The 19,440-nt window shown below is 39.5% G+C and overlaps 1 protein-coding gene across 1 annotated transcript in view; it reads left to right on the top strand.

Moving 5' to 3' along the window:
- LOC139452425 (neuropeptide F receptor-like) overlaps positions 1-19,440 on the top strand; it is a 35,865-nt gene that overhangs the window by 3,526 nt on the left and 12,899 nt on the right. The window lies entirely within an intron of this gene.

Below are 19,440 nucleotides of genomic sequence, written 5' to 3' on the forward strand. Positions count from 1 at the left end.
CTGTACTGGGTGTTTGAGGTCATTAAGGGGTGAAATGAGACGAAGAGACGTTGGAAGCTGAGAAAAGGTGTTATCTTTCATCAGGACAATGCGCCAGTGAACATATCAGCTAAAATCGACGACTGTGGCTTTGAACTCTCTAAGAACCCCTCTTGTTCTCCGTAGGACTTCTATTTGTTCCCACACGTGAAGAAAGCTCCAGCCGGAACCCATCTCGACTCGAACGATGACGCCATAGCAGCTGTTTGAGAACTTTTTGACAGCCGAGAGAAGGACTTCTACGGAACTGGAACAAAATCCCCCCTCCTCCCAACATCATTGACAAAAGTGTATCAATGTGGAAGGGGATTATGTTGAAATATATTATCATTTTAATGTTATTGGGTTATGTCTTCCTATGTGAAGCTCAGAAGTTATCAATCTACCATCACACACGTATGCGCAATAAAGCAGTACAGGCAAAGAAACTTCTAACTAATCGCTGTTCGCGGATGTCAATCATTACGACCTGACGATTTGAATTTAACTGTTTTTGAATGCGTTGCGTATTTTCACTGTCTACAAGTACTAACATTTCCATTAACTAAGTGCGTTATAACTATACAATTATTTGATTCCTCCGAACTTAATTCAAATTCCAATTTAGATGATTCGGCCAAGAAAAGTCAGATAGATGTTTCTTGCAGATTTGTTAATTGCTCCTACTTCCCTCACATGTTCTAAGTTGGCACTTAGCAATATGATGTGTCACTCAAGCACTGACTACAACATTTAATGCATACTGATTGGAATCGTTTTACCATGAGACAGCGGTTTCATTCTCCCTGTCACGCTGTTGACCATTCTCGTAACCGAAAGTACGTCACCACTGGTTTCTCCTTCAATCAAGGTGGAGAGCCTATTTACAACCTATGTGGTTCCCAAGACCCTTATGTCCTGACCGGTTAAGGTTGACCTGTGTAGGTGACTGACGTCGGGTCAGTCTTATGGCCCTTTGGTCATCCTCTCGCGACAACACAAGGGACGTGTCATGTGGTTGTACAGACCCCACTTTGGTGTGGAATTCGAAATCTACTCAATCCAGAGTCAAGTAATACTTCATTCCGCTCTGACTTGAACGACAATTATACAGAAATATACTTTGGAAGGAGAGCTCGTGTCAGGAATTCGGAATAAAGGCCATGGGTGCAGGTGGTACAAACTGTCAAACATGTCATGTTCTATGAGCGTTTTCATGAAGATCACTCCATCCAATTATAACAGTGATAGGGTGAAGTGATTGGTATGTTGTCAATGCTCCCAATTGCCACTGGAGTCACACGGCAGATTAAGTGCAATCAGTGGATTTACAATTATTTTAGATTTGGTAAAGGAAATTGAATTCAGGTTTAGTTACTTGGTGTCGGTAAGTAAGTGAGTGAAAACAAAGTTCATGTTGTCTCAGTCATGTAGCGACGATTGCAAAAGTCAATAGGTCTTCTTCGAAAACCATATATAATTCTTAGGTGGGAATTGTAACAAGTGCTGCTTAAATGGATAACAGTGAGTGAGTGATTTGGTTTGATACAGCTTTGAGCAGTATTTCGATGAAACCCACGTACACGGGCATGATACTGGCCTGGAAAACCTTGAAACAAATCAGGGCGTGTCGGGACGAAACATCGTGAATTGAGGCGCCTTGAACAAACTGAAAATAGAACTGATTATAATTAAAGACATTTCAAATTACTGAAATTTATATCCGTGGATACGTAAATGTTAAAATACTGTAATAAACAAATCAAGTGTTTCGAAGCTACACATCAAGTTACACGGTATAGGTTCATGGAAATTTCCACCATCGAGCCGATAATATTTGAAAATTCCAAAATAATTCTTCCTATCCAGAAATTTTGGTGATGTCATTTGATTTTGACCTAATTGAAACCGATTTATTATTCGAATATCAAAATCTCATTTAATCAGCACATCAAGCCATTACAAAATTGTCAACACTAACAGACAAATAATTTAACTTAACTAAAGGTCCCATGGGTGCGTTGGTGTAGTTGAGATCTTAATTATTAAAGTTTTTTTTCTATGAATATGTGTCTTAAAACTTTTGTTACAAAGTAGTTTCATAAGGCTTACAACATTTAAGGGTTTGTGGTAGACATGTGGAGTCCGATGCAATTCCCCATTTTGATCTGTACTAAACATGTGTTCCCGAGTTTTTCTCGATGACTTGACTTGGCATGTGTTTGTGATGGTGCCCGCGATGGTTCAGATACGCTATTCTTTATTCAATTGGCTCACCGCTTTGTATAATCACTGTTTGATAGTTATTCATAGAGATGTTTTATGAACATTAAAATGTTTTGTCGCTTTTACCATGTATATAAGTCGTCCATTTGTACACGATACGAGTAAAGAAATATACAGTATTGCATCATTGGTATCGACTTTATGATTAATAGTGACACAACAACAATATGTAATTGATACACGTAAACATCTCAGTCATAGTAAGGTATTATAATTATGTAGAGGTTGGTAGATTACGGCTAGATTCTTCATATCATTCCGACAAAAACACATACAGACAAACGTATCTGCGCTTAAACTCAATAGATTTCCGTTCACAGCGATATAGAACGGGCTTTGTGATTTGTTTAAAGGTCACATGTCATCACCATTATATTGGCCATCATCTGCCTTCCTAATTGGTTAGGCATATACTATTTATTGAGACCGTTATCGACATATCAACGTTCAAATGAAAGTGAAGATGAATTTGTTAAGAATTTAGTAAATATTGACGAATATAGCACATCTTAAAATTGTGCGTTGTTAACTGGTAGACCTACAATAACATGTTCATAGTAATTACTGTATGTATTGTTGCAATATCCCGCTCTCTGTGTATAAATTGAAAGGTTATTCCCCTCTGGCCAAACGCACGATCAGTTTCGATCTGCTATCGATGTCATCGATGTCATCTGCGCTTAACAACAACAAACAGATAGTTCTTGTCAAAGTGTTGACCTGCAATGACAGCTTCCAGTAGTGGCCTTTCGATAAGGTCTAATCATTTGGCATTATTCCACCGACAGACTGTCCAGTCGATATTCTAAATTCCCCATTAAGTAAATGCCTCTACCCGAATCACTCATCTGCTTCTATCGCTAATGGTTGTGGTATTGTAGAATAGGCTTATCCATATGGTACAAGATAATGCTTTCTGGAACTAAGTAAATGGAATAGTGTTATTACTGTTTCATGCATTATTTATGCCCTTCCACTACAAGCGGCATCAACTAACATTGGTCAGCGTCAGCTTCTGGTATTGACATATGCAAAAGTGTTGTCAACTCCAAAAGGATAGTAATAAGAAAGAGCACATCATTTTAAAAAATCAAAACGTCTCCATGAGCTGGTGAAAAAAAATCCACAGGTTTAACTGGACAAAGCAGTGGTAAATTTGCTATGAAGGAATCACAGAAGATCAATGGTGACAACAGGTGAAAAGGGTCAGAATGTCTCTGGAGGTAGCAGCAGCTACTATCAAGTTTGGCATTGCCTATCGCACTTTGTTGATGGAGCTTTTATCAACAGAAATGCTGAGCATGTGTAGATATTTGTCTTTACTAAATAAAAGCGACAAAACCCTTTCCATATTCATAGGAACTATCTGACCACGATTCCGACCAACCACAACGAAACCTAAAGCCCCCTCCAACACACACAGACAGACAGACTGACAGACAGACAGACTAGCAAATGCACACACAACCCACACCTCCGCCATATTCTCTGAAACTACTCTTTCACCAGGGCTGGTTGAAAGGGGCCGTTTACTCAATTTCATCACATACATGAACATTACGTATTTTGCCTAAAGCAAATCCTCTGTTAAGTTGGAACCAACATCGAGAGAAGACCGTCTAACGGAGAGCAATCTAACCGTTGGGATGGGAAATTGATTTTACAGGTACACGATGACCTAGCCTTAAATTACGGTTGAAATTAAACCGTGAGTGAGGGGCATCTGTGACAATCATACCAGTGGCGTGGGTGGTTCTGTTTGTGAGGTATTATTATACAAAATAACATACATTTATGATAATTGTGCACAAACAACAAATACAATTACAGTGAACTACGGTCGTAACGAACTGAAAGGGACCACTAATTTAAGTTCGTTATAACCGTACATGTAGTTCGTTATAAGCATATATACAGCAAATGGATGGGATCAAAACATTTTCATATATCCGTCATTTCGTTATAGGCGTGTTCGTTATAAACGTTTTCTTTAATTTCTAATAGTGACTACTTGGGTAAGAATTAGTGCGTTTGTTTTATGTCACAGGGTTTCTGCTTGATGTGAGTGGAACGCCGAGGCGATGCGAACCTAACACGTTTGCAATTTCAATGAAACCCTCGAATACGAGTATACAACTGTAGATCACCAGCAAAGATAAACTGACATAATATCGACATTATTAGAAATGGCAAGACGTGGCATCGTATGATTGGGTAATACATTTTACGAGAATTCGTCAGACAACTGAAGTGTATGGTTGGTTTCAGGAATTATTATTTTGATTATGATGATAATGATGATGAAGATGATGATGATAGAGATTAAAATATATACATGCAGTGAAGAGGGTTTGGGCGATCCTGGCGGCACAGTCAGGCTGGATTGTCTCATCATCAGCTCAAGGCTCTTGTCCCCTCCCCTCTACACGCAGCCTCGACAGCGAATGCGATTTCTTCTAGGTTCCACTGAGAACTTTTTGGAGAATGTAAATCACATTAGTTTCAAGAGGGAAAAAACATTCAATGATTTGAATGCTTTCATTTGATTTATCAAATATATATATTGATCATTTTCCATGACGCCCTCTACGTATTCTGGGTCGTACAATGGATGGACCTCTGTGTCAAAACCACAAGTGTATCGCTGGCGGTAATAAAAGGATCGAGCCACGCAATCATGTCTCTTACGATACTATGTTTGTGCCAAAGCTGGGAATTTACTGACAATGTGTGAGCAGTATACTTAAGTTCGTTGCACAATCTACATTTCATATTTACAATTTGATTCAATATCATACACTGACAGTTTCGAGTGGTAAGGGTCCTGAGCAGCACACAGAAGGTCTTCTGTTTCACTTTTCATGCTAGCCGACTTCTTCCACGTGAAGGACCGTGCAGGGTTGCTGATCTTCTCAACACACAGCACATTAACTCGATGCAGTGGTCGTTCAAATGGTCTCTCCTTGAGTGTCGGTCGATTTGATGTGGAACTTCGCTTGGTTGACACACATTTCTGTACCGTCCAGCCGTACAGAACCATCAACAAAATCAACATTTACGTTCGGATTATATCCCACATCATTGGCTCGTTTACGAAAACTGTGGAATGCCTTGTTTTTATAATGAGTCGCGACATGCTTCGGGGGCACGGGTGGCCCAGTCGTCTAAGGCGCCGCGATTCGCTGTGCAGAGTTGCGTTCCTTGGGCACGCCAGAAACCTATGATCGTGGGTTCGAATCCCGGTTCGCCCCGATTATGTTTCTAGGCTTGTCAGCACCATACCCATGCTCGTGGGTTTCACCGAAGTGGTAAACGTCTGAGACCTGCATCACTTCGGGCTTTCCTCCCACATTAAGCTGACCCGCCGCGATATAACTTGAATACTGTTAAAAGCGGCATTAAACTCTACTCACTCACTCACTCACTCACTCACTCACGTGACATGCTTCACAAGAGGATCATCAGACAAATACATCTGTGCAAAAGTGCACAATACAATTGTATCATGAAGAGCCTCAAACCTCCCATCATTAATGGTAAATTCCAGCGGTTGAGAGAGGACCAAGGGTAGTGGGATCTATGGTCTGACATGTTTCTTGAGGGTGTCAATACCCTAAATGTCTTGCTTCGTCCAATCAGCAACACCAAAAGATTACGAAATTAAGGTTACAGTAAAAGTATTTGTGGCTATTAATATTATTATTATTGTTTTGTTTTGTTTTATTTTGACATTGTCAGCACTCCACAACAATGTTACATGTTACAATAGGTATGAAAACTGCTACAATGTAAAAGTTTACATTATTTGGCTTGAGAGGATACAAGTAAGCTATCCACAGCCACCTCCCATATGAATTGCTGACCAGTACATAATGTATTCACATTTAACAACGTAGCTGAACGGGAAGAAATGCTGCAAAGCGTCTCCTTCGCTGTACAATCCCTAGCGCAATAGTTAACCTTTCCGTTCTAACATGACCTAATACCACACTTCGGTAAGACAGACAACGACAGAGCATTGGTATTGACCTAAGAAACTTGCACTAGCAGAAAAGAGTGATGCCGCTCGATCGGCAGCCTACACTACACCACACTTTCAAAATTACAGTTCAACTACGCTGAGATCGTAGGAAGTCAATAACTGTAACAAGCTGGTAATGACAGAATGGCAATAGAAGATAGTCAGCGACAAGAGGGCAGATAGATTGGGATTTCATTCACATGAGATCACATAGAGGTCATACAAGATTTTTGTTAACATCATGCCCGCCCGAAGGTACTACCACCGTTGTATCAGAGAGTGTTTTTTATAGCTGTCGAGAGAGTTCAATTATAAATTGCATTCCTGATTGCAATTTTAGTCGAAAGCCTAATGTTTTTGTTGTTTTACCATTGATTCCAATAAGAAGGTCAGTGTAGCCGTCGATTAAGGTTGGTGAATTAAACTTGTTTTCTTGTTTAATGCCCCCTTAGCATACAGTGCACTAAAGTCGTGTTAGTCGTCACAAGTCAACGTACTGTAGTGGATACAATATGAGAAAAATTATTTTAATTTCACATACAGTGTCAGAATTACGGTCTCGATTAATGGAAAGGATTGACTATATTCGTACAGTATGATGTATTCGTACAGTATGATGTATTTGTACAGTAAGATGTATTCGTACAGTAAGTCATAAAGAGCCAAATGATTTATTACATTCACTGATTTCATAATGTACACTTTGCGTTATGAATACTTTTCTGTTAGATGCATGACATGTTATACTTTTTAAATTATATACAGTAGAGACAAGTGACTATTTGTAAGTAACCTACCTGTAGACGTTGTGTTTGTGAGTTGTGTCAGCTTATTGTTGTCATAAAGCTCAAGTGGGGCAGGTCGTGGCCACTTTGGATGATATTCATGAATATGAAAAAGTAGAAATGATATACTGAACCGCAACAGAAACGTCACCCCAAGTAACATAGCATGAAAAGTTGTCATTTAAATATTTGGGAGAGAGCCTGGCGACGCCGTGGGGAACATTATTCGGATGCATGTGTTGTGAAAGACTCGTGGGGTGGTCTGAGCATCATGGTGTGGGGTGGAATTGGTCCTGCAGAGAGGGTCGGTCCTGTGGTCTTCCAGAACATCGGTCCAGGAAGAGGCAATGGTGTCACAGCAGTTCGGTCCATTGATCAAGTCTTGAGACCACACGCCATACCTCATTTGATACGTCGCCGCAAATACGAGTTTCAGTTTGATAACGTCCGTGCCCACACTGCGAGAGCAAGAGGAGACGTCCTCCAGCAGAATGGCATCAGAACCATGCAGTGGCCTACCCTCAGTCCCGATATAAAATCCCACTGAGTAATTGTGGGACGAGATTCAAAGACAACTGAATGACGTCCGACCAAGGCCGACAATTGCAGCTGAACTGGGTCAGGCTTTCCTCAGAGTGTGGGCTCAAGTGCCTATGGCCTTCATCAACTGCCACATCGATTCCATGTATCGACGTTGCACGACAGTCATCAATGAACATGGCGGACACACGAGATACTGATTTGTGATGCCATTTTCTCAGGGACTAGTGATGTGTTTCAATTTAAGAACATTTGACACTTTAATTTCAACCTTGAAGATCTGTTTTGCCAAGTTTCATCTTTTTGATATGTAGGTTTACAGTATTTGGAAAATAAGGTTTCTCGTGTATCTATCCATGGTGACGTTTGTTTTGTGGTTCAGTATACAATCTTCAATTCATACTTTAGACCCATAGGTCCTTCTCTTGCAAAAATACACAGTGTGTTGGGGCACATGAGACTCCTCGGCCATCATGTCAACAACAGGATTATCACGTTCCACATTGATATCACATGGCTTCTACAGCTTGACTAGACAAGTCTAAAATCAATGGCACAATGCGAACAGCTCATGGTCTCATCTCCAGGCCAACTTAAAGCCTTGAACGTATCCTCTAGTTTGCTTTGTTATTCATGGGTTCCTTCAAACGACGAATATAGTGCATGTATTCCCATGTTGTTAATCATGGCATGATAACTGATAAGTGATTCACTATAGGCATACCATTGTGAATGTCTTAAAAGTTCATAGGCGTAAATGTCACCTTGTAAACATGGCCTATATGGACTTCAGTGTGGCTAAATGTGTTTTTTGCGTAGTGATGTCTAAATAGGGACGTTAAAAGATGATAAGTGACTTCCTGTGACCATCTCTATATTCATCATTGACATTCGTCCCACGACGACTGTGGCGCATTAATAATTCTTTCACAAGCTGTAAGTTCAGGAAGGTGAAATCTTTTGCACTGATCTCCCGTAAATTAGGTTAGGCTGGCTATGTAATCCTTTAACCCTCTCCTCAGAGAAGGCTGTATTGTTCGGCCACAAGTCGACAGATTGCTCTGTCCATGCCGATGCTCCTGTGAGGAACTATCTGTCACACACGTGTGGTTCAATTAAGACATAGAAATGAGGGATTAGATGATAAAGTAGCCCTTTAAGCTGTGTATTCGATTAGGAAAGACACTATGAGTTTTCCCGATTGGTTTTCAATAGCCACGTCACCCATGTCATGCTTTGAACATTTGCACCAACCCCCTCCTAAAGGTAGGCAAAGAAAGTGTTATTCACTGCACTGACCACACCACATGTTAGTCGTGTCTGACGCCAGACAAAGATACATTATGAAGAGGTACGCAATAGGTCAAAATAGTTTGTGTTCGAGACGATGAAATACTGATACCTCATACCCACTATTGTCGGAGAGGCATCATGACCATGAACCGTCTTATGTCTTGGTGAACATGAAATGTGGTGATCCAATGAGACAGTTGTTGAACATCGCAATTAAGCTGCACACATTACACTCTTGACGGGTTCAAACATTGCTTTTGGGCGAGCGAGCAAACGCTCTCTATGATAAACTATATTGGGACTTTTTTTAAATATCAGAAAACCATGTTATTTATTGTCATGCTATATCATGTTTCCTTGTGGGGCCAGAGGTATCCATAGATTACATCCAGCACAAATCCAGTATGCTATACGTGCACATGATTGCTTCTAAGTGACAACAACTTCTACAACTACTACTAAGACCACCTCTACGAGTACAACTACTACTACTTCTACCGTAAAAGGCAAAATAGTGATGAAAAATATATGGATTGATCACTGAAAATCATTGATGATAGCAGGTGTTCGCACAAAACGGTCATCATGTCTTATTCTACCCGTAGTGCCCGCCAATCACAAATTTCATGAAAAAAACGTGCTTCCTAGAAAAAGCCGTGAGTAAGGAAATGCGAAAACGCCATGTAATTTAGAGGCCGTGACATTGATGATCATGGTACTGAGACAGGCTAACGTTACATGGGTTGTTACAATCAAGTTTTTGGCCACAGATCGGAACCACTAAAAAATAGCAGTCACAATTTATGGACAGTGTTGACTGAGATGGATAAGTTTAATGTCTATCAATATGTCTGGCTGCAATGTGTCCACGGTGTATCGACTGAATTCAGAGTTTATGCGTTTGTTGTCAATGAAACTGACTCATTCCGCTAGCTGAATGTTTTCACATTCATCAGGTTCGTCAAACATGTACTTTATTAATTAATTATTGAAAGTAGCAAATGGATATACTTGCAGCAACAGATATCAGATATAATACCTACTCATATCGAGCTGAAAAAAATATCATATAAATAATATGAACATAAATTCATGTCTCAAATTTTATTCTCCCAGGTTCTCGGGTCTCGTATCAGCAATAATCTTCTGGAAGATGGCGAGCTATTGTACAGGGATCTAGAATATGTCCTTTGGGAAATTATGCACCCAGTGCTGATGCATGGTATCCCGTCTTAATTGTCCGTATCACCACTGTCAGAAAACAACAAGAACAAATTCTATTCCAAGTCTATTTGTAAGAATCAGGTGAAAGGTGAGGATCCCCCGTTTTGTATCCCTTGTGCTGACAGAATCACGGTCAAGCATGTCCTGCTTGACTCTTGAGTTTTCCTTCACAAGGGATAACTATTTCATCCATGAAGGCTTATATTAAAGTTCTCATTTAATCAAAGTTTTTTTAAAACAAATTAAATCAATTGATAAATTTTAAGTTGCATTGGGTTTTTTGACAAAACGGTAGTGTATAATTATTAACCGAGATTGTAGCTGTGCCCTCAAAAGGGGTTGATGTAGCATAAAATTATATTCCCCGAGAGGGTATCGTAAGACCATGTCATTCAAAGTATGTTATTCCAGCCGTAGTTTTTAATAGTAGAACATTTGTGAATTTGTGAAATTCACTACAAACGCCGGCAGCTGAAGCGATGGTGTAAATCTTGTTGGGGAACCGTACAGGTAGCAGAAGTATCAAGTCCCCATGGTGCCTAGTATTGCGGCCTAATTTTGGTTACTGGCGATCTATACCCCGTTTTTATTATGTATCTTTGAATCATAGTTTATTCTTTTAAATGTTCTCAACTAGATTCAACTAAACACTTTAATCTGTGATAATCTAGTTATCATACTGTCCATCGATGGCAGACTTTTATTTGTCTTAATTTATAAATGATTAAATGTTCTCGTCACAATATGGCTGAAATATATCTGATGTCACGGAACTCACTCAGATTTGTGACTTAATGCCAACCTATGGCAGATCTATTTGCTGAACGACACGAACACTGAATGATGTCGACGTTATAGTTGGAGAAATATTTCTATATTTATTCTACAAAACACGGACACTAAATATAGTGAATGGTTTTCCATGTTGCTAAAAGAATAAAATGGTGCTCAAAGCAGAACCACAAGCAAGAAATGTGTCTTCCCTTTTAGACACCACATTTTTGCTTCATGTTTATGACGTCATTTCATGTTTGACGTCATATGACCTTGAACTATTACTGGCATTTCGTCCATGAATTAAACATTTTGTCGCAGATTAGCGACACGCCATTGATCTTAGTACTGGGCATCTACATCCAAATGTGTGCTCAGCAACACAACTGACTTTAAATTTCATAAATATCATAATGAATAAGGGTTATTTCCAGTATATTCAAATAGAACACTTGAGGCAATATTATTTGCAGATTTAATGATGAACTATAACATATTTTTATCTGTCTTATCACTAGCTTTTATTGTATCCTGATATGCCCTTGGCAATGACACATATACAGATATTACGATAAATGGATGAAGACAAAAAGTATCAATAAACAATACTATCTTCGTCTGTTGTATATCAGTCCATCGTATAATGGTGATCGATAAATACAGAGTACCAGTAAGAAATAGACGTTCAGAAACACCGGCCCCAAAGAAACTTTATTATGTAGAATTTAAGTCGTTAAAATGATATGAATGATAGAAACAGTTCTTTCGTTTATAATACTGATGTTGCTGAATGAATTGCAAAAGGCAAATGCTTTCCCTCGTGAACAAATGAAAGCTGGATCGAAGGAATTATTGGTTTGATGGAGCATTCAATTCTGGCACCCCCCCCCCCATACCCAAGAAACACACAGTTACTCTTACGGTTTATGTTTTAAGTTCCGTAAAGAAAGAAGCGTCTTAGGTTTTTATCGGCTGCTGAAATGCATTAAATGGTTGCCTTCTAACTTCCACAGACAATTTCCAATGATAACATATTACACTGGGATTCTCACATTTTACTCAAAGGCCATGCCATAATGACAAACACAAAATACAGAATACATCCAAGTGTACTTGTGTATGTTTTCTTTCAAATTTCATTTTGTTGTCACTGTCATTTGTCAGTGTCATATGGTGTAGGTAAAAAAACCAATCCCCTTGTCCTGTCACCTTTAGCGAGTTAATGAACAAAAGAGTCATCGTATGTTCGAAATATATTCCACACAAAATGTAAAAAAAACAACAGATGTTGTTTTTCCCATTACATTCGCATTTGTCCTTTATCTGTAGTTGCAACAGCTGTCTACGCTATCTGTATCAGATACAGTTCAATGATAAATGACAATCATAATATATTTTCTATAGACGTAGAAAGACTATTTGTATTTTTAGCACATAGTGTGTAGTTTCTCGGCAGGATAAAGCCATCGGGTAAAAACGGTATTCATTGGGGTCATTGGCGGATGAACAAATATAAAAGGTTAAGTAGGTACTACTTTCAATATTTACAAACAAACATCCAGTTATTTCATCGGGGACCTGGAATAACTACTTGGTATCATAGTTAAATAATAATAGCCCAAGATACCGAAACTTTTACGAGCTTAGGCAACTTTGGAGATACAAATTGCTAAAAATTCCATATCTGTGCTTGTAGATCTCTGCGGCTTGTGGTCATTTTCAGAATTGAAAACAGTTGGTATTTGCCGAAACTATAGCCGTGTTTCGTTTCATCGCTGTGTAGGGACTGCCTTTTGAAACGTAATGACAGACCAGGCAGAATGTAGACAACGGTGATATCTCATAGACTCGAGTAGCGTCTCTTTGGCAAAGGGCAATTACTCTATCCGGCGATCACTGCCATTGAAAAAGTATATGTCGTTTTGCTTATCTGGTAGTTACGCCACTGTAAAAAAACGTTTTAGTTAGAAGTATATGGACTGTTGTAAATATCTGACTGACTAATCACTGATTTTATCCTAAGGCGCACATTCCAAAAAACCTGGTACTGGTTAGGTATCGTTTGTGAGATGAGAATACAGTTTGCTAAGAGATAATTTAGAATATTAAGTTTGGGATGGTAATTGTCCCCCATTACGAACGAACACTGTGTTTGTACAATGTGTATTCATAACTCAATATATTTACCAGCCCCCCAAAAATATGAAAATATACAACCATGATTGTTTTATCTGAAACCGTTTGTAGTTGTCTCCGTGTATATGCAGTGTTTCAGTATTATGTAGTCTTGCCTGTGAGGCGAGGTGAGGTAAGGTGAGGTGAGGTGAGGTGAGGTGAGGTGAGGTGAGGTGTGTGCTTGCGTACGTATGTGAGTGACGTTTAGACTACCCCACCGCCACTGACCTATGAGGACAAATGATATAGTTGTCTACTGAGGACGCTAGCACTTCCCGGAGTCACTGACAACATGCACTCCCATTACAGAGGCGTTGTAAACACGCACAGACACACACACGACAGGGCTAATCCTATTACTAGGAGATGGGATTGCCACTGACAGCCGACGGTGACATGGGGGAAAAGCAGCACGGGTCAAGGACACTTCACATGCCCGCAGGATTGCTTGTGAGACGAAGATGGCATCCACGTTGACAATGTAGCTTTTGGATGGAGATAAACCAATTTGGGTTGGACAAGGGTCCAATCTTTAATTAGATTGTTACTATATATCACTGACAAGATTTTGTCTCAAATACACAAATGCACATATTGGGTTGCGTTTGTAAATTTGCCGAGATGTATTCAAAAATATATGGTTGTCAATAATGCTTGTGTCGCATTTTCCTTTTGAATACTTTTCGTTACATATTTGAGTGAAAGGAAGAGTGTTTTTTTCATTTGTGCTCACCTGATATATTGTCTGCTAAACACGTGTTAAAAAAGAATTTGAAGTGGTTGGCAGTTGGAATACATGAAAGTTGTAAATGGCATGGTTTCCGAAGGACCAACTTTTATGTTGGAATCTACGAGAGATTCAAAGAGCATTATGCGTCTTTTGTTCCAGTAGTATGATCATGGGTACAGCATTCAGGGCCAAAGCTACGTTGATGGTAAACATGTGGTTTGTTGTTTAACGCCGCACTCAGAAATATTCCAGCTATATGACGGGGGTCTGTAAATAATCGACAATCCAGTGATTAATATCATGAGCATCGATCCACGCAATTGGGATCGATGACATGCATCAACCAAGTCAGCGAGCCTGACGACCCGATCCTGTTAGTCGCCTTTTACGACAAGCATAGTCACCTTTTACGGCAAGCATGGGTTGCTGAAGACCTATTCTACCCCGGAATCTTCACAGGTCTGATGGTAAACATGTTATGTTATGCTTGCTCGTTTGCGAACGCCTGGTGTCATTACAATTTGATAGTAATCAGTAAACACATGCTTATGATTTCTTATTACTATGGAAAAGGTGTTATGTCTTTTAGTAATACTTATTTTATATGCCAAAAGTTCAAAACACAGCTGATACATTATGTATATTTCAGTTTTCAATTGATGCAATGGTTGTATCGTCTTGCTTTGCAATATATAATGTGTCTTGATCATTATTTTACACATGCCATTGCATATTTTCCGTGGAAGGACAATGTCCATTGTGAGTGGTATAATTATCACTATCCAGCCTGTGTTTGTTTAATTTAGCTTGATACCCGAGTGCTTGACATGATTTGAAATCTGCCAATTTGAAAGCTGGTTGCTGCTAATATCACACAAACTGTACATGTTTTTTAAAAGGTGAGGTGAAATTGGGTTTAACGTCGCGTCCAAGATTATTGCACTTATATAGCGACGTCCATCCACGCGCGCGCGCGTGTGTGTGTGTGAGTGTGTGTGTGAGTGTGTGTGTGTGTGTGTGTGTGTGTGTGTGTGTGTGTGTGTGTGTGTGTGTGTGTGTGTGTGTGGCTGCTTGTACTAGTCCTGACTGATGCCGATTTATAGTGATAGCTCACTGAGATACCCCACTCAGACACAGTATACTGACTCCGAGCCGACCAGTCCTTGTTTTAACCCCTTAATGCCGAGCGCCAGACAGTGTAACAACAAGTACCATCTTTTAACGTCTTTTGGTATGACGCGGCCGGGGATCGAACCCCGGACCTTCGGCTCTCCGGAAGCTCTACCACTAAACCACGGAGGCGGTCTGTCATGAAAAGGGTTTACGACACACACAAGTAAAAGTGTAATCGTATATAAGCATTATGTGGCATTGGATAGGTAACAGGCCAGCCTTGTTTCATTTAGGTGAATAACATTTGTTGTGAAATTGTCATTTTTATATATCAATAAAGAATTGGTTGCATATAAGTATTTACATTGCATTTGAAACTTCATGTACATAGAAATATTATTCTCCACCTCTTCGCGTCTACATCACCGCTTCTGCCTCTGACATTGCGGTTTAAACGGTGTTTATGCTGATTGTATAATCCAAATCAATCGCCCCTATGTACACCTGCATAATTGAGGTTCATTATGGATGAACTGACCTTTGGGGAATTGCAGAATTTGCCTCGCGAAATCAGTTAATCATCCAAAACTTGCCTCCACCGGAGATACCGCTTGTGAGATGAAAGGGTATCTCGCCAAGATAAAGCGTTAAAATTAAATTGTATCACAATTTTTGAAGAGTTTTGTGACGTCGTCGGTTAACGTGACGTCAAAATCAAATAATATCCCTGATCTATCTGTCACGGAGACTGGTTTGCTGCATTTTGTATACCCAAGAAACTGGTTATTACTGCTTACAAATTGAAAATGTTGTGAGGATGATTTGCGTCCCGTAACCATACAAGGATGCGTCTGTCGTAGGTTCGATCCCAGATTAGCTCCAATTATGATCCTTGAATTTTCAGCCCCACCTTTGCGCCCGTGGAAAAATGCAAATGGTAAACCAGCATCTTTGGGATGTCTCATACATTGAGCTGACGTGCCCTAATTTCTCTGAAACAGCGTTATTCTTAAACAGCCTTTCTTTAGTAGTGTTCACTTTAGCGTCATTTAACTTTAAACCATTAAATTTATAGCATCTGTTATTTCACTAAATTTATATCCGTTATGGGTTCACTGAAATCAACATATGAATATGATTCTAGCTGCTTGCTTCGTGCTCAGATTCAGAAGTGTTGCAAGCGTTGCTCTTCCTGAGCTTTCATAGAATATCTATCGACCAAATTATCAGGTCTAAATTCAGTCTACTTATACGCATCCGATTTATAATGTTCGAGGGCGAGCTGTAGACAATGCATCAGTACCCACCGCTCTCTGCAGTCCACGTTCCCACTGTGTATACTTGATCCACATGGATTATTGGAAAGGAAAAGACAGTTGACCTCATTGTTAATATTGTATAAATGATGACTCAAGGAGTGAGTGAGTGAGTGAGACCTTTCCGTGGAAGCATCTGAAGGGCATAGATGATGGGTCAAGTCCACGTTGCCAAATAAATCTGCTTGTCTTCTGTCAGAGCTGTTATGCGTTCGCCCCATTAACTGGCTTGAAACCGCAGCTCGACTTTAAACACCTAATGATAATGTACACATGTTTACACTGATATGATCATCTTTCCACCTTTTTATGTCATACCAAGAATAATTTCCGGGCGTGTATCCGGTCGGATTCGTGTTTAAATCGATGTACAGAAGATCTGAAGAATCAATGTTAATTGACCTCCCAAACTAATTGTGACAACCCTCACATTTTATTAGTGTTTTGTCCCTAGTCTTCATATCCGTATGATAAGGTAAAACAAATATGTCTGCCTCATTACAAAATATAATACAAGCGACAAAAAATTTAACCATAATCAGAATAAATATCTGCTGAAAGCAGAAGGTTCATTGTACGATAGCGACTATATCAAAAGCATATGTTTACGAATCACTATCAAAAAGTGATGAGACCAGGTTTTCGCAAAAAGGTGAACGTATGTCGCCGCACCAACACATGCAAAGGCAAGTCATTTGTTCACCTGTACAAACACAGGAATTGTCCTCCACAATTCATGTCTGCCATACACGTTTGAAAGCTGCTTTAAAAAAGCCTTGAATGTTGTAACCCTGGTGTAACAACTTTTGATCAAAAGTCGTATGACGTCGTATTAATTCGTCGTAGAACGATTGTACCTAAAAAGTTTATAATATGGACACCAAACTTAAGGCTGGAACTGTTGGAAATTTACTTGACACAAAGGGAAAATTGAAACTTGGAAAGTTATCCCTCTTGTCATACAGGGGATTGTGGATAGTTTATTGTCCCTCTGAACCATGTTTCTTGGATCTTAATATGAAAAACAAGTTCAATTTCTTGATCAAATTGCCTTGTTTTGACAAGATAAGCTAAAATTCTGATTCATATGCACAACGGAAGTTAAGAGATTGGAAAGTTGTCGAGCACAACTTTTCCCATGTGGATGCCTACTTCGTGCCTAAAAGTCCTATCCACAAAATTATAATTGATGGTGAGATGAAATGGGGTTTAATTTCGCGTTAAAGATCCTTGACTTCTTAGGAGACGTGCTTGCACATGTGTGTGGCTGTTTGTACCAGGTTGGACTAATGCCAATTTTATTGTGCAAGACCACCGATTTTATCATGAATACCCCATCCGGACACAGTATACTGACTTCAACCCGACAAGCATTTGTTGTAGCCCCTTTATGCCGATGACCAGGCAGGGTAACAACAAGTGCCATCTTTTAACGTCGTTTGGTTGGACACGGCCTGGGATCGAAATCCCGACCTTCCGCATTCTGGTCAGATGCTCTACCACCAGACCACGGAGTCGGTATGTTATCTATGAAGCAGTCATGCTTTCACATATTCTTTTCCTGGTAAACACCAGATGACAGTTGCTTTCATTTTTGACAAATTGTCTTGAACCTTTGAAGATAAAGATGTAACCCTATCCGTGGTCACTACTGATGGTTCCTGAAATCTGAAAAAGTGTCAGGCATTTTGGAAAAATGGATATGTGTCTGACAATTTTACTGAAGTTTAAGGCATCAATTCACTTGTTTGAAATTCAGGAACATGCATTCATTTTCTAAATTGGTTGATTTTTTTCTGGTTTGGCAAACTTTTTAAAGCAATATCAAGAACCATACTCTCAAGTCGAAACTACACAGAGTTGTTCTTGTTCTTTGTGAAGTCCCGATGGTTCCAAACCAGTGGTACCATTTGTCCTTTCTTCTGAACATGGATGCTTCATCGTATTTATGAGGCCGAAAACATTGATGTCGGCAGTTCCTTGGTACTGCCAAAGTCTTGTATTTTGTCATTACATCTAAACACGACAGTCGAATCAAATGGTTTTCGCTCGACACCCAAAAAGGTCGACTGCATCTAAGGCGATAAGATGGATTACATAATTGATCTTATTACCTACGAGGGCAAAGGTATCGGGGTTAAAAAAAATGTGTCCAAGGGGTATATCACGTCATGAGACAACAGTGTATTGTTTCCGTCATCCGGACGGCATTGTTTAAGTTATCCGAATCTTATTTTGTCGTAAGGTCGGAATAACGTCACTCTAGAAACGACGTCATAGCTGAAGACGTTATTCGACAAATTGTGGTTCCGCTGCTGTTGGTACCTGCCTCTGTATGTAGACATATTCGTCGGTATTACATAGAACATAATATCCGTGTTATTGTTAAACTATTTTCACGACACTCGTGTCGTAAACATAATATGACATGAACACTTTTATAGTATCCTCTATTTATAAATATCAAAGAGTCATGCAAATGATGCAATGATTTTCAGAATTGATCATGAAATGTCGGTAAACACTATAGGAAACATTCTGGTGAAACCCGACCTATACTGGCTGACTCATGCTGATAATGGCTGATGGATCTCTCCAGCATTAATCATGAGAGTTCTAGAGGTTTTCTACAATATGTGTTAGCTGTTAAGTTCGTTTCGAATCCTGGATCAGTTATCAAAATAGGACACATGTTGCCATTTTTGTACCACATCAAGAAATACTGCACGGATATGGTTTCGAAAGAAAATGTCCATCAGCGTTTACTGCACACGTTTTGTAAAATTAATCTTTGTTTGGAAAAAGGACATTGCCTTCATGTTGAAATCGCCATACTTGGGGGTTAAAATCAATACGAGAAGTATTTTTAAAAAAACTCGTTTGCCTGGGTTAAGCCGATATCAAAGGCAATTCCAAAGCTACCAATCCTTACATATTCCGGAACTTCCATCGTTTCTGGCATAAGCAGAAACAAATCACATTGTGCACTTATAAATATTCCTGCAAGGTTGAGCATTTGATGCTGCAGTGGCATTATCTGTCTCCTAGTAGGCCACTTAACGACACAAAGTTGAAAGTTGGCGCTAAATCTCAGCGTAATAATGTTTACACTGGACGGGAATTCATTCAGTGTTTCGAGCGAGGGATTAATTACGGACAATCGCC

The sequence above is a fragment of the Haliotis cracherodii genome, unplaced genomic scaffold (assembly GCF_022045235.1).
Source record: "Haliotis cracherodii isolate W230 unplaced genomic scaffold, xgHalCrac1.p SCAF_9, whole genome shotgun sequence".
In the NCBI taxonomy this organism is placed as follows: domain Eukaryota; kingdom Metazoa; phylum Mollusca; class Gastropoda; order Lepetellida; family Haliotidae; genus Haliotis; species Haliotis cracherodii.